Source organism: Sminthopsis crassicaudata, chromosome 6 (assembly GCF_048593235.1).
Source record: "Sminthopsis crassicaudata isolate SCR6 chromosome 6, ASM4859323v1, whole genome shotgun sequence".
Classification (NCBI taxonomy): Eukaryota; Metazoa; Chordata; class Mammalia; order Dasyuromorphia; family Dasyuridae; genus Sminthopsis; species Sminthopsis crassicaudata.
Window position 1 is genome coordinate 165,326,820 of NC_133622.1, and position 15,950 is coordinate 165,342,769.

At 35.0% G+C, this 15,950-nt stretch overlaps 1 protein-coding gene across 2 annotated transcripts in view; it reads right to left on the bottom strand.

Annotated features, from left to right (window-relative positions):
* Positions 1–15,950, bottom strand: part of SLC4A4 (solute carrier family 4 member 4) — a 379,308-nt gene that overhangs the window by 116,695 nt on the left and 246,663 nt on the right. The gene's annotated exons all lie outside the window — the stretch shown is intronic.

Below are 15,950 nucleotides of genomic sequence, written 5' to 3' on the forward strand. Positions count from 1 at the left end.
GGATGGAGAACAAGATGAAATATAGCCCTATTTCCACGGGCACAAAGTGAAGGCATGTAGCCCCTTGTACTTCCATTTGTCTTATCCTATCCTAGCTGAACTACCTGGTCCTATCCTATGTGATCCCATCACATCTATCCAATACTGTCTCTTTCATCTTATTTTATCTTTCTATCTATATTTTTGTGTATTTGTGGCTTGGTTTTGTTTTGGGTTTTTTGGAAGCTCGGTTGCCTTGAAGATAAAGTGCCAGTCTTGGAAGTCAATAAAACAAGTTTGAATCTTGCCTCAGATACTTTCTACTATATGACTCTAAGCAAGGCATCTACCCACTCTTCATTTCAGTTTCTTCAAATTGGGAATAATAAGAGGATCTATCTCATAGGATTGTTGTAAGAATCAAATGAGATCATCTGTCTATCTACTTATCTATATATCATGCTTTATAAGTCTAACTCTATCTATCTATCTATCTATCTATCTATCTATCTATCTATCTATCTATCTATCAATACATGGAGAGTATATATAAGGAGAGAGAGACAGAGATTGTAAATTCCTAGAGGGCAGGACTATCTTTTGCCTCTTTTTTTTTTAATCCCTAGCACTTAGCACAATGCCTGGCATATAATAGGCACTTAATAAATGTTTAATGATTGATTTATTGAAACACTATGTAAAGGGCAATTCCCCAATTGATAAATGGTCAAATAGGTAGTCTTTGGAAGAAAAGCTATCAGTGGAAAAAAGTCTCTATATCACTACCAATTAGAGAATTACAAATTAAAATGACTCATTTCACACCTATCAGATTGGCTAACATGACACAAAAGGACAATGAAAAATGCCACAGAGATTGTGGAAAAATAGGTACACTAACACAGTGTTGATAGAGTTGTGAAATGATCCAACCATTCTGGAGAATAATGTGGAACTTTACTCAAAGGGCATAAAAACGTGCATACCTTTTGACCCAGTGACACCACTATTAGGTTTGTATCCAAAGAGATTACAAAAAAAGAAAAGGATTTATTTGTTCAAAAATATTTATAGCAGCTTTTTATGGTGCAAAGAAATGGAAACTGAGAGGATGTTTATCAATTGGGAAATGATTGAACAATTTGTAGTATATAAATTGATAGAATACTATAGTGCTGTAAGAAATGAAGATGAGAATTCTTTCAGATAAATCTGAGAAGACTTACATAAACAGATGCAAAAATCATATGAACACAATCAGGAAAATTTTGTACATGGTAATTGCAATATTGTAATAATGATTAATTTTGAAATATTTAGGTACTCTGATTAAGGCAATGATCTAAGACAATTCCAAAGGACTCATGATCAAAAAAGTTCTACCTCCTGAGAAAGAGCTGATGAACTCTGAGTACAGACTGAAGAATATTTTTTCATGTAAAATTACAAATATATTATGTACAACTTACTATTCTGTTTAAATATATAATAAAGTTATTATGTAAATTTCTTCCCCCCTTTTTTCCTTCCTTTATTTTTTAAAAACAGGATGAAGACATTGAAAAATACACAAGATCTCTTTCTAAAGAAGTAATTGTAAATGATGAGCAATTAATACACCTGACTATAAATGATGTCTTATTGCTGAAAATTAGGTAGCTAGATGCACAACTATTTTCATCATTATGAATAGGCCTTTAGGAGGCAGCTAGGTGGCACAGTGGATAGAACACCAGCCTTGAATTCAGGAGGACCCGAGTTCAAATCTGGTCTCAGACACTTAACACTTCCTAGCTGTGTGACCCTGGGCAAGTCACTTAACCCCAGCCTCAAAAAATAAAAAAAATTTTAAAAAATGAATAGGCCTTTATAAAATGATGGGGAAAAGAGGAAAAAAAAGAATTGTGCAATCATCTTTTATATCATGTTATGGAAATGCTTGTTTTATCCCATAAATTAAGAAATTAATTTTTTTAAAAAATGTCATTGTCCCCTCAAAATAATTTGAAATTTATTTTTCCTATATAAAATATATATATACAAAATATTCCTACATAAAAATAATTTTCCTATAACTTACACCTTCAGTTGCCTTCTTTTGTATTTATTGATTCACTTTCTCCAGATAATCCTCAGATTCTAAAATGGTAACTTTAAAGGTAGAAGGGGACCTTAGATTCATTTAGTCCAACTCTTTTCTTTTATAGATGAGGAAACTTAGGCCCATAAAGTTCAAATGCCTTTGCCCAAAGTCACACAATTAGCAAATGGCAGAGTTGACATTTGAATCTTGACTCCAAATCCAATCCTTCTTTTGTCTCCATTCTGGACTTGCTCTCATAGCACTTGGTCTCAATGCCCCACAACCTTATTTGAATATACATTTATTTTCCAAGTCAATAAATATATCATCAGGTCATTTTATCATTATCAGGTATCTTAACTATTTTTCTGTCTCTTTTATTCTTCTGTTTTCTCTTCATTTGCTTATTTTTCCCCTTCATTATATCCTTATGATTTCCTCTTGCTTATAGATAACAAATGAGTAAGAATTTATTCACTAAACCCATCTATTAGGTTCACAATATTTGTAGATATTAGAGATTTATTATTTGATTGATTGTCTAGATTTAAGAAGGTAATGGGAAAATGGGAAGAAACAGATTAAACTTAAAAGGGCATTGTATAGGGGTAGCTAGTTGGATAGAGCACCAGCTCTATCTATCTATCTCTCTCTTTCTCTTTCTCTTTCTTTCTTTCTTTCTTTCTTTCTTTCTTTCTTTCTTTCTTTCTTTCTTTCTTTCTTTCTTTCTTTCTTTCTTTCTTTCTTTCTCTCTCTCTTTCTCTCTCTCTCTCTTTCTCTCTCTCTCTCTCTCTCTCTCTCTCTCTCTCTCTCTCTCTCTCTCTCTCTCTCTCTCTCTCTCTCTCTCTCGTTGGATAGAGTAGTGGATAGAGCACCAGCCCTGAAGTCAGGAGGACCTGAGTTCAAATTTGGCCTCAGACACTTAATACTTCCTGGCTGTGTGACCTTGGACAAGTCATTTAACCCCAATTGCCTCAGCAATAAAATAAAGGACATCATGTGTACACATGTGTGTATACACACAGACACATACAGACATACATATATATAAACATATATATAAATAAAACAGGTTGTTAAATACTTAGCAACACATCCCTGATGTTAGTCTATTTCTATTCCTTTCAAGCACAAAGAATCTATAGCAAGACTATTTTTCTTTCATTCTATACAGTATTCATCCTACTCTGATAGTTATATTAAATTTCCTATGTCCTATTTGTTTCCAGGCATTTTTCAAGCATGTCTAACTCTCCATGACTCCATTTGGGGTTTTCTTGGCAAAGATACTGGAGTGGTTTGCCATTTCCTTCTCCAACTCATTTGACAGATGAGGAAACTGAGGCAAACAGGGTGAAGTGATTTTAAATCACAAAGATGAGTCTTCTTAGCTCCAGGTCCAGCACTCTATCCACTGAGATACCAAACTGCCTTGTTCTATATCTTACTTATTCTCTAAACTCATCTAAAAGGTTCATAATCTTCATGGAACTTGTAGACAGCTAACAATTTCTCTATTGAAAACTTCTTCTGCAGAAGAAGATAAATCTATTGCAGTACCTATGCATTTCACATATCTGGAGATGGGAATAGGGATGAGGGGAGAGTAGTTTGTTTGTTGGAAAATCAACAATTAGAAAGCAGCAATGAGGCCCAATGTCATACTCTAAGTGCCCAAGAAAGTCATGAAATTTTTTTAAAGTGTAAATTAGGAAAGATCAGGAAAAAAAAAAGATGATAGGAAATCTACCCCATTAAGCTAGGAAGTAGAAGGTACACAGCCATTGGAGATCAATGGTTAGATTCAAGGGAGTCCATGAAGTTGCTAAATATTTTGAAAACTATTTCCATGTTAAGGTATACAGTAACAATAATGTCTTAAGAACAATTCTGAGTTGCTAAATCATTTTGACTATTTTACAAATTAACTACAAAGTTAATGTGGAAAAAACCACTATCTGTATCCAGGGGAAAAAAAAAAAACCTGATAAATAGAAGTATGTATACAATGGTTGCACACACACACACACACACACACACACACACACACACACATATTTGTGTCTAATGGCAGCCATCTCTAGGGTAAGAGCTGCAAAGGGAAGAAACAAAGTTACATGATAGCTTTATTATATATTTTAAAATAATGTTATATATAATACTTTTTCAGTTTCATGTACTTTTTTGTATTCTACTATGTTATGGAAATGTTTGTTTCATTTATTAAGTTCAGGTTAAAATAAATAAAACCTCAAAAATGAAAAAAAAAAACATTTCCTTTGTAATCATATATATTTTATTTCCTGCCTTAAAAAATACTATTCTCAGAAGTCCACAGGCTTTACTTTTTGATAATAAGGGATACAAAACACACAAAAGGTTAAGATCCCCCATTCTATAACATCTAGAAGAATGTTCCAAGTTTACCAAGAAATATCAGTAGGCCATAACTTCCATTCCCTTTTCCCACATTCTCTTGTTTTTTTGTGTTTTTTTTTTCACATTGACCCCCAGGGTTATACTTAAAGTAATATATCCCAACCCAAAGATGCTTTAGAGGAGAAGGTCAAGAAATATCATTCAGATGTATACCAGTGATGTCAACTGATCAGAAGGATAAAGAAGCAAACTTACTAAAATAGCCCTTGTGGGACCAATCCCCTGGTCCCCAAGGACTCTCAGAAACGGCTCTAACCCATTTATTTGTCATTAATCAAGTTTTAACTTCCAAAGACCTTTTGATGTCAGATGTTTATATCAAATGGCTTTCACTTCTTTCTTTGAAACTATATGGTTGGCTTCTGAGGAGGAGCAACCAGAAGACAAAAAGGAGGAGGAGAACAAGGAGAAGGAGGAGGAGGAAGAGGAGGAGAGGAGAAAGAGGAAGTACAAGAATAAGAAAAGGGAAGGAAGGAAGGAAGGAAGGAAGGAAGGAAGGAAGGAAGGAAGGAAGGAAGGAAGGAAGGAAGGAAGGAAGGAAGGAAGGAAGGAAGGAAGGAAGGAAGGAAGGAAGGAAGGAAGGAAGGAAGGAAGGAAGGAAGGAAGGAAGAGGGAGGGAGGGAGGGAGGGAGGAAGGGAGAGACGAAGAGAAATGAGAACCTAGCTATGATTAATTCTCAAATATGCTTCAAAATACTTTTAAAAGTATTCTCTTTCTCTTGTTCAGGCTATTATGAAGTTGCAGGTGTGTACACACAAAGTCTCCTGACTAAAGACTAACACAAAACTTAAAAACTTATGCTAATAGAGTAGAAAGGAAGGTTACTTCACAACAAGCTTGCAAAATATGCAACTGGTCTATTTAATTATCTATTATGTCTTTGGTATTTTATATTTAGGAAGTCACCAGGTTCTACTAAGTCCTTGGGGTGTGGATCCGATTAAAGAAGTCCAGTGTGAAGGATCACAGGAACCAGTTTTAGCCAAGTAAGAATGCCGGGAGTTTCTGTTGCTGTTCATATTGAACAATTTTTAATTTGAATTTACTCCTTAAAAAACACAATTTCAAATGAAAGGCATTCCCTAGAAGCCTAAAAATTGACTTTCTAATCTCCTCTTCCAAATATAGCCATCTTATCACCATGAATGTAAATAATTAGGCAAAGCAGCACATTTGCAAAGGGCTATTATGCCAAATATAGTATTAATACAATTTATTCATTTGGATTTCCTAAATAGGAAAACATTTCAAGTACTGACCTAGTTTAAAAAGCACCAACTTACCACACTCTTTAATTTTATATGCATTTCAGATTAATTTATCATTTAAGTAAATAACTTCACTGAGCCTCAGTTTCCATATTTGTAAAATGAAAAGGTCAGACTCAGTGAAGTCCAGTGTCTCTTTTAGTTCAAAATTGAAATCTAAAAGCATTTGAGCCTTTCAATACAAGCTTATGTTTCTATTTGTACTAGGTGTACCAGTCATGTAGTAAAACCAAAAGATTATCAGTTACGTATTTTATTTGATAATCAAGCAATAAAAAAATTTTGTGGATGATTTCCACACACACCCCAGCATGTTGAGTGGACTCTTCTAGGGAGATCTATGAGAAATTATGAACAAGAGTCACACAAGATAAGCAGAAAGGATAAAACACTAGATCCAGAATCAGGAAGATATGAGTTCACATCTAGCCTTAAATACTTACTAGCTGTGTGACCATAGTCAAGTCACTTAATTTCTGCTTGCCTCAGTTTCCTTATCTGTACAATGTGCCAACCTTTCTAGATAATTGTGAGGATAAAAAAAGATGATATATGTAAAATGCTTTGCCAATTTTGGTACACTATATAATACTATTTGATTACTTTTGTTTATAACTATCTGATTATTGAGATCACAGAACCAAAGTATTAAAGTTGTCCCTTCAAATAATAAACGTCAGTAATGACAATGATATGTTGTTGTTCAGCTGTTTCAGCAGTGACCGACTTTTTATGACCCCATTTGGGGTTTTCTTGGCAAAGATACTGGAGTAGTTCGCCATTTCCTTCTCTAGCTTGATCTTAGGATAGTCCTTCCCTTTTACAAAGACTTTAAATACATGGTATCATTTGATTTTCATACTCTACTGTTCATGGCATACTCAAACCCTTTCTGACTAGTCATGAATATCACTGGTGTAAAGTGAATCATCAATAACAAATTTTAAATGCTTAGGAAAAAAACCCATCACAGAAATTTGAAATGTAAAAACACCAGGCTGATAATGAGAAAGAAGAGACTGAAATCGTGGTGCTGCTGTTACTTAGAACCTGTGTGTAGCATTTGGCCAACAGTGTCACCTCACAATTCACTCATTTGTAATGGGAGAGGACTGTACTGAACGTTTTCTTTGGCCCCCTTTGGCTCTGGAGTTTATAATCCCAATGTCTGGGTCTCAACATTACCTTAATCTCTATCATTTTTAGTGAACTAATCTATATAATGGACACAGGAATAGAACTGATCAATGAAATATCATTGATAATAAAGGACTTCTCAGTTAGGAAACTTTCTCTACCAGTAATATATCAGTGACAGTGACCACATAGGATCATTGTTAAGACCAACCAAAATAGCCTATGAAAAGTGTTAATTATAAAGAACTGGGCAAATGAATATTGTTATTCTTTTCCTCATTTTGAAAATAAAATAATGGTAACTGATCAGCAGCCAAGAAGAACAGTGGATAAGGCACTGGGGATAGAGCCTGAATGATCTGATTTCAAATCTTGCCTGAAATACTTAGTAACTATATGATCCTGAGCAAGTCACTTAACCTCAACTTCTGCCTTTCTCAGCATCCTCAACTGTAAAATGGGGAATGATGTACCTACCTCTTAGGGATGTTATGAGGATCAACTAAGATGATATTTGTAAAGTGCTTAGTATAGTGCCTAGAAGATGATAAATGCTTGTTTCTTTTCTTCCTTCCTTCTTTCCTTCCCTCCTTCCTTTCTTATATTATCCCTTAATATTTGCAAAATACTTTAGAAATAATCAGCTGTGAAAGACTTATTAACTCTGATCAATGCAGTGATCTGCAATTCCAAAGGACACTTGATGAAAAAATGCTATCTACTCCAGATTGAAGGATGATTTTCTTACTTTCTTTGTTTTTCTTCATTTTATTTTTCAGAGCATGGCTAATGTATTAATATATTTTGCATGATTCCATATGAAAAATAGATAATGATTTCTTACCTTCTCAATGTGTGGGGAAGGGGTGGGGAGAGAGACAAAGAATTTGGAACTCAAAATAAAAATAAAAAAAAATTTAAAACCAAAGTATTATAAGTACTTTGAGCCCAGCATGATATTCCATGGTATTTCACCATTAGCCCTTGGCAAATCTTATAGTGGGACATGTCCTAGTCACTAAAATGGCATATGCATTACATCATTGCCCAAAAACGAAGTAGACTAGATCAGAAAAAAAATTAGGCTCTTGTACCCAGGACATATTTAGCTCAATGACACTATTTTAGCTATTTTTTTATTTTGCATTTATGCCCATATGACTTTTGAAAACTTGATTGATATTGACAAAACACAATAGGTAGACTCCAAAAGGTAACTATGCCCTACACACAGCCTTAAGTTCAACTTATCTGTTTGGCACTTGGAAATATGCATGTTCCACAAACTCTTTTCTCAAAGAACAGTGGTGGTATATGGTTTACAGAGACTCCTATTGCCCAAATTACAGGCATGAAAAGTATTTAATACAAGATAGTATATTACACTTTCATTTCTTTCCATTTCTGATTCTCAGCTACTCCCGAGGACCTGAATTAAGCTCTTGAATACTACCTGTCTGATGGTAGTAAAGAAGACATGCAACCAGTAAAAATTTTGTCAGTTATTAAAGATGTCTTCTTCTGAAAGCTGAAGCTGAAAGTTTTTTTTAATCTGTTCTAAGGATAAGAATCAAATCCTGGCTAGATTACAATCACAGAGTTTAGTTTTAATGCGACCCTGAAAAGAACAGCAAGGGAAAGGCATTTACAAAACAGAACTTCATTCCATAAATAAGAGTCAGGAGGAATTCATATATCTAGAAAGTAAGAAAGCACATGCAATCCAGATACACAGAAACTCAGATTATACAAAGGCAATGATCTCTATTGTGGTTCTCTTTAAGTTAACAATGTCTGAATCCTGCCCGGTTCAATGATTTTTTCTCCAACATTCTTGACAAATGCTTGTCTAGACATTTTTCCATGTTTCCAATTGCAGAGAATTCCTCATATGGAAACCAATTTTATTGGACAGTCATAATTGTCAGAAAGTTCTTGCTTGGAATGAACTGAAATCTCATTCCCAGTACCTTTTACCCTGGCATACTCTTCTCTGGAATTACTTAAAGATAAGTGAGATATTCTTATGAAAATTAAATCATAAATCAGACCCATTTAGTCCAATTCTTTCATTTTAAAAATGTAGAAATTAAACCTTAGAGTTATTAAGTGGCTTGCCCAAGATCACACAAATAATAAGGATCCAAGGCATTTGAACCCACATTCCTGACTATAAATCCGATGTGCTTTCTCTTTCAACACTCTCTCATTAAGATAATCCTTCAAATATATCCAGAAGGCTGTTATGCCTTCTTATCTTTAGATAAGATTTGCCAATTCCTTTGGTCATTTCTTATAGCATGGTTTCAAGTCCTCGTACCATTCTGACTGCCATTCTCCAAATATGTCAATTGATCAATGTATCTCTAAGAACGGGGAACCCAGAATGGAAGATAATGCTATGGACAAGGCACAGCCATTTATTTTTCCTAGGATCCTGAATCTACCACCAACATGTCAGCTATATTTCCAAGCTCTGTGTCATCCACCAATTTGACACATAAGCTTTCATTCAAATCTTCAATAAAACTGTTGAACAAGACAATAAGTGCTTAAAAAAAAACCAAGGACACCACATTAATCAATTAAAGGACATTCAATTTATTTCTTAATGTAGCTATGGTTATTCATCATGCTTTCATTCAGTCCATATTTCTCTAACTGTCCCATAAGGAGAAACTTTGGAAACTCAAGCACACAATTTCTACAGCATTTCTTTCTTCTATTCATCTAGTAATCCCATTACTGCATATGTACACTACAATATTTTTGAGGCATAGAATTTCTAATAAGCTTTACCTATTAAATACAAATTATCCTCTACATAAACAAATGGAAGAGGAATAGGTAATGTCCATTTGTTCAGTGCAAGAGGAATAAAAATGGGAGTTACTTAATGACTGTACCATAATTCTTCATGTTAATTTCACCCCCTCAAAATGACATGTTCTTTTTTCATAAAACATGTTTTCGCTAAGAAATAAAAATGTGAAATGATTTATTTCTTGTTATCTTAACACTTGCCACCCCTAGGATTACCTAAAAATAGGAAACATTCGAATGTCTAGAAATCTCAAGTCCCTACACAATTTGTTGTTTCTTTTTGTATTCTTAGTACTTAGCACAGTGCCTGGCATATTATAGGCACTTAACACTCTTTTTACCCCCACAATGTCCAACTGCTTTTAGAAGGAGAGGAGATCAGACAGCCCAAACCAAAACAAGAAAAAAATAACATCTTGAAATCAATGACTGTAAGAGAAAATTATAGTTTAAGGGAAAATGTATTGTGTTCATTCTTTTTTGTGCACATCCCAGACAGGATAGCTAGTAAAAAATATATTTTTTTAAAATCCAAGGAGGGAGGTGTGTGGTATTTTTAAAGCAGTACAGGCAGATGGGAGCTGGAAAATAAGTTAACAACTCACAGAATTTTAGAGCTGGAAAGAACACTGCTTTAGTTCAGCCCAGATCTTAAAGGAATTCCTCATCAGAATATAGCCAACAATTGGGCATCCAATCTTTACTTGAAAACCTGCCATGAGGACCACTACCACTGAAGGAAGTCCCACTCACTTTGTGACCATTGTACTTGTTAGGAAGTTTCTCTTGATATCAATTCTATTGCAGTCTCTTTGCAGCTTCTAGTTGCAACTCCCAAGGCACTACTTGATTTCAGGAGTGCTTCTGCAGACTCATTAATACTTCATCTGATTCTTTCTCCTCTTTACCACCTCATTCATTTCACCCTTCACTCCAGACAAAACAGAAATCACAGCTCCAAAGGAAACCAAGAAAATGACCTTGAACTAGAAAGTACAAATTAAAGACCAAAACTTTACACACACACACACACACACACACACACACACACACACACACAAAACACAATATACATGCATTTGAGACAGAAAAATTTTACTTATAATGAAGGGGAGAGGTGAAGGACAAGAAAATCAATGCAACCAACGAAAACAGGAAAATTCCTCCAGATGTATCCACTATTCTTAGGATACAATTCCATGGCAACATATAACATCTCTCAGAGTTTAAAAGGTCCAAGGGACTTCAGAAGCTGTTTAGTCCAACCTTCTCTTTTATAGATGAGGACACTGAAATTTAACGTTAAGAGATTTGCCATGGATTACCAAGTTGGTAAGGATCAGAGTTTGAATCTACCTTCAAACCTCCAAGTCTAACACCCTACCCACAATCCACACAATCCAAAGCACAGAATTAATTATCAGATTAATTAATTAATGTTGATTTGAGTTTTCTTGTTTTTGACATTATTTGTGCCCCTAGTATTTAACACAGTGGCTTACTGAGTGCTTGATAAATGCTTGTTGGCTAATTGGCTGACATTCTACAGAGAGCAACAACACAAACCCATAGAAAATGTATATAAAATCTATACTGCATAAATGAGTTCATTTTGGGAAGCAGACAAATTAATGGCCAAGCTGAGACCGAGACTAGACCCCAGGCCTTTTAATGTTCATACTCAAATTAAAAGTTGTCTTTCCCTATTAGACAATAAACACCCCAAGCTCATGGAATAGGTCTCATCTATACCTCATATCTCCTTCTTATGACAGGACAGTCCTCTGCATACAGTAAGTTCTTAATAAATGTTGCATTTGTCTTAAATACTAACCCCTGCAGTTTTATTAAAGGAGCTTATAAAAATCCAAAATGGAGACGAAGAGAAGAAGGGAGAACCATGGTGAGTGCCAGAAGCTAGAAGTACTTTCACTTATCGTACCCACCATGGCGACCAAGCTATTCATCCTACAAAAATGCCATCTACTCATTCCTCTCAAGATCGTCATTTTGAGTGTAGTCATTAAATTCTCAGATTAAAATGACAGAATGCTGAATAAAAAAACACTTCGAACTGAAGTAATAGCTAAGGTAAATGGCAGCTAGCAGTTTCTTGGGATATTCAATATTATCAGTCATGTAAAATGGGCCCTTTCCAGGTCTCATGTGACATAAGGGGTGTGAATATGGGGTTCAGTGGTATTACTTAAATGTTATATTCACCAAACAACTTGCTTAGCAGATTATACACACACACACACACACATATATATATATGTATATATGTACACACACATATGTATAGACATATGTGTATATATATATATATATATATATACACACAAGCATATATATGAATATGTGGGTATATATGCATACATCTATACATGCACATATAGGCATATATACATACATCTATATATGTGAATATATGCATATATATATGTTTCTATACAAGTGTGTGTATGTGTGTATATGTGTGTGTGTGTTTGTATACATACACACACTTTACCTGAGGACTCTGGGCATATGTACCAAAATTGAATCGGACAGAATAATGAAAAGGAGAAGAAAAATAAATCAAGCAGATAGTAGTCAGTCAGTCAATAATTATTTATTAAGTCCTACAATGTACTAGGTCTTGTGGAAGTTCTAGGAATACAAAAAAAGAAGTAAAAGATAGTTCCTGCCTTTAAGAAGCTCATAATCTTCTGGGGAAGATTAACATTCAAGTGTAAAAGCAAAAGAAATTGCCCAGAGAGATCCTTTCTTGCCAGTTGATGAGTTAGTGACTGAGACACTTAAAAAAAAACCTAAGAAATATTCTAGTCCAAAGTGAACTTCAGAAAAGAGAGTTGTTGAAGTATTCTTTTAAAGGGGAGAGAAGAAAACATTAGTGAGAAGGAAAATCAGCGGGCAGGACAACTTTGAAAGTTACCTGTAGAATTTATCCCATACTTTATAAGAACAAGCTGTATATTAATGCAGATCTGTAGCTTCATACCCAATACTCTCCTTCTGTTCTATTACTTAATTGGAAATTCTTGTTTTATTTGATGTTTAATTTCCAAATAAAAATTTTTTAAATTTAAAGAAAAAGTGAACTCTCTTCTAAATTCTTTTAATATCATTATGCAGATCATTTATGACTATAATATCTATGTCAATTTTAAAATTGAAAGAGACCTTATTGGTAATTTGGTCCAAATTCCCAACTAATGAAGCAAAAATCTTTTCTACAATATCCCAGACATAGGCCTGTTCAGGAAAGTCCATTCCCCATACCCCTAGAACTAACTACAAACTGCTGTTTGACATTTAAGCCAGGACCCAATCTCCTTTTCCAAGCTAATTTTATATGACTTGTCTTCATGTACTCCACGATCCAGCCACACCGGATCTTGCTGTTCCTCACACCAGCTACCCTGCGTTTACAAAAGCTACCCTCCACCATGTCTGAAATTCAATACCTCCTGACCTTTGTCTCAGAATCTTTAGTTCTCTTCAAAGCTCAGATGAAATGCGACCTTCTTCTATGTGAAGCTTTTTTTATGTCCCTGTCCCCTAAACTTCTTATGCCTCTCTCTTCAAAAATTCTTTGTATTTTATGTATACTTTACACTTAGTTGTACATCATAATGTTCATGTATTATAAAAGCACATGTTATCTTTCTTCTAATAGAGTGCAAGCTCCTTGAGGAAAGGGACTCTGTTTCCCCATTTGTTTTTTTAACTTCAGAACCTAGCCCAATAGCTGGCACTTAGTAAATATTAGTTGATTGATTAATCTAGATCTACATGAGTATTTCAATCGACTTCAATTTCTGGAAAAATTCTAGAACAGGATATTAAAGAGATGGCTGGTGAGCATATGGACAGGGAAGCAGGATCCCAAAATCAGCTAGACTTGACCATCATCATCATGAGTAGCATTTATATGGCTTTGCAAAGCTACATACTTTGTAAAGTATTTTTGGTGCTGGTCAGCCATGAGCTTTCCTTGGCAAAGATACTGGAATTATTTGCCATTTCCTTCTCCTGCTCATCTGACAAATGAAGAACCTGAGGCAAAGAGGGTTAAATAACTTTTCCAGGGTCACACAGCTAATAAATATCCGAAGCCATATTTGAATCAGAAAGAAGTTCTTTTAATTCCCAGCCCAGTGCCCTCACCATTAGATTACCTACCTGCCTTAAAATAAAGATAGAAGTCTTATGAGGTAGAGTAGGAGACTTCCTAGAAGGGAAAGGTAGTTCTGGTAAATAGAACTATGAGAGAGCTGGATAACTAAAGACCCAGAGATATGGAGTGCAGAAGTATAAGAGGTATGTAAAATGCCTCTCAACTCAACAGAGTTGGGCCCATGAGGACTCCCAAGACAATGTATGGATCTAGGAAAAGAAAATCCAAAAGATTAACTCTTCATGACTCCTGATGAAGCCAACGGTTCTCAGGGATTATGTCTCTCACCCATTCTTTATCCTAGGTTCTTAGAGAAGTTCACTGAGAACCTGGGCTGGTATTTGGTTGGAAGAAGACCATCTAGAGTTAGCTGCAGGAATGATGAATATTTAATTGAACTGAAATGTTTATTGTTGTAATTCAATGGTACTCTTAATTTATGCATCTATTCTCACATTTTTATAGAATGGAGGCTTGGGAGTTGAGGTCACTAGTGACTGAGGATATAAAGACAAAACAACAGTTCTGGCCCCTAGAAAGCTTACAGTCTGGTAAATAGAAACTGCAAACCTACATTGAAAAAAAAATACAAAACAAGTGGGTGGAGTGGTATACTAACAGACAGGACCTTATAAGGAATCATAAAAGATATGAAAGCACCAACACTTGAGCTTTAAGAAAATCTAGGGAATCCAAGAAACAGAGGCAAAGAGCGGGCATGTTTTAGTCATATAAAAACATGGATACAGAAAAAGAGACTATTCTATATGAGTGGCAGCAAGCATACCAGTTTTACTGAATCATTGAGTTATGATGGGGGGAGTAACATGTAAGTAAGTATGGAAAGATCAGCTAGATGCATACTCTGAAGTGCTATTTTGTCCTGGAGTAATAGGGAGTCATTAGAATTTGTTGAAAAGGACAGAGACATGTAGGGAAATTACTTTGGCACCTCATATGGAGAATGATTTATAGAGATGCTCTTGAGATAAGGCAACCAATTAAAAGCCTGTTGCAGTAGTCTAGGTGAGAATTAATTAGATATTAAACTAGCAAGTGGTTATTTGAGGAAAGTAAAGGATATGGGAGTGAGATATGTTGCTGAGATAGAATCAATAAGATTTGGCAATTAATTGGATATTTGGTGTGAAATCCCAATGATGTTTCAGGCTTTAAAGCTGGGTAACCACAGAGATTGTGTCCTCAACTGATAGAGGAAAGTTAGGAAGAGAAGGTAAGTTTGGAAGGAAAGATAATGTGTTTTGTTTGGACATGTTGGATCTGAGATGCCTATGGAATATCCCCCTAGAAATGTCTAGAAGAAAGGAAGAAAATAAGCATTTTTACGTATTCACTATATGCCAAGATCTGTGTTAACTACTTTATCTTATTATTGATGGATAATATTTTGTTTGATCCTCAAAACAACCCTAAGAGATAGATGCTATTATTATTCCCATTTTACAGCCATGGAAATTGAGGCAGACAGTGGGTGACTTGCCCAAAGTCATATGACTAATAATTGTCTGAAACTGGATTTGAACTCAGGTTTTCACAACTCCGTGTCCACTGCTCTATCTAGTATACCACCTTGATGTCTCTAAGTTTTTGGTGATGTAGGACTGGTCCTCCAGAGAAAGACCACGACCAGATACAGATCTGAAAATTATCTGCATAAAGATGATGACTGAATCCACAAAAATTGAGGTCACCAAGAAAGAAAGTGTGCAGATTCAAGAGAAGAGGACCCAGAACAGAACCTTGACATATAATCACAATTAAGGGGTAAATAAGGAGTAGTGATTCAATAAAGAAAATGGAGTGAACAACCAAACAAGTAGGAAGAACAAGAGGGAGCAAAATTGTAAAAACACAGAGAAAAGAGTATTTAGGAGGAGTGTTGCAAACAGTGCTGAAGGCTACAGAAAAGTCAAGAGGATGAGCACTAGGAAAAGGCCATTAAATTTGAGGATCACTAGTAGCATTGGAAAGAGCACTTAAAAGGTCAGAAGTCAGAAGTAGAAAGAAATGGTCGTG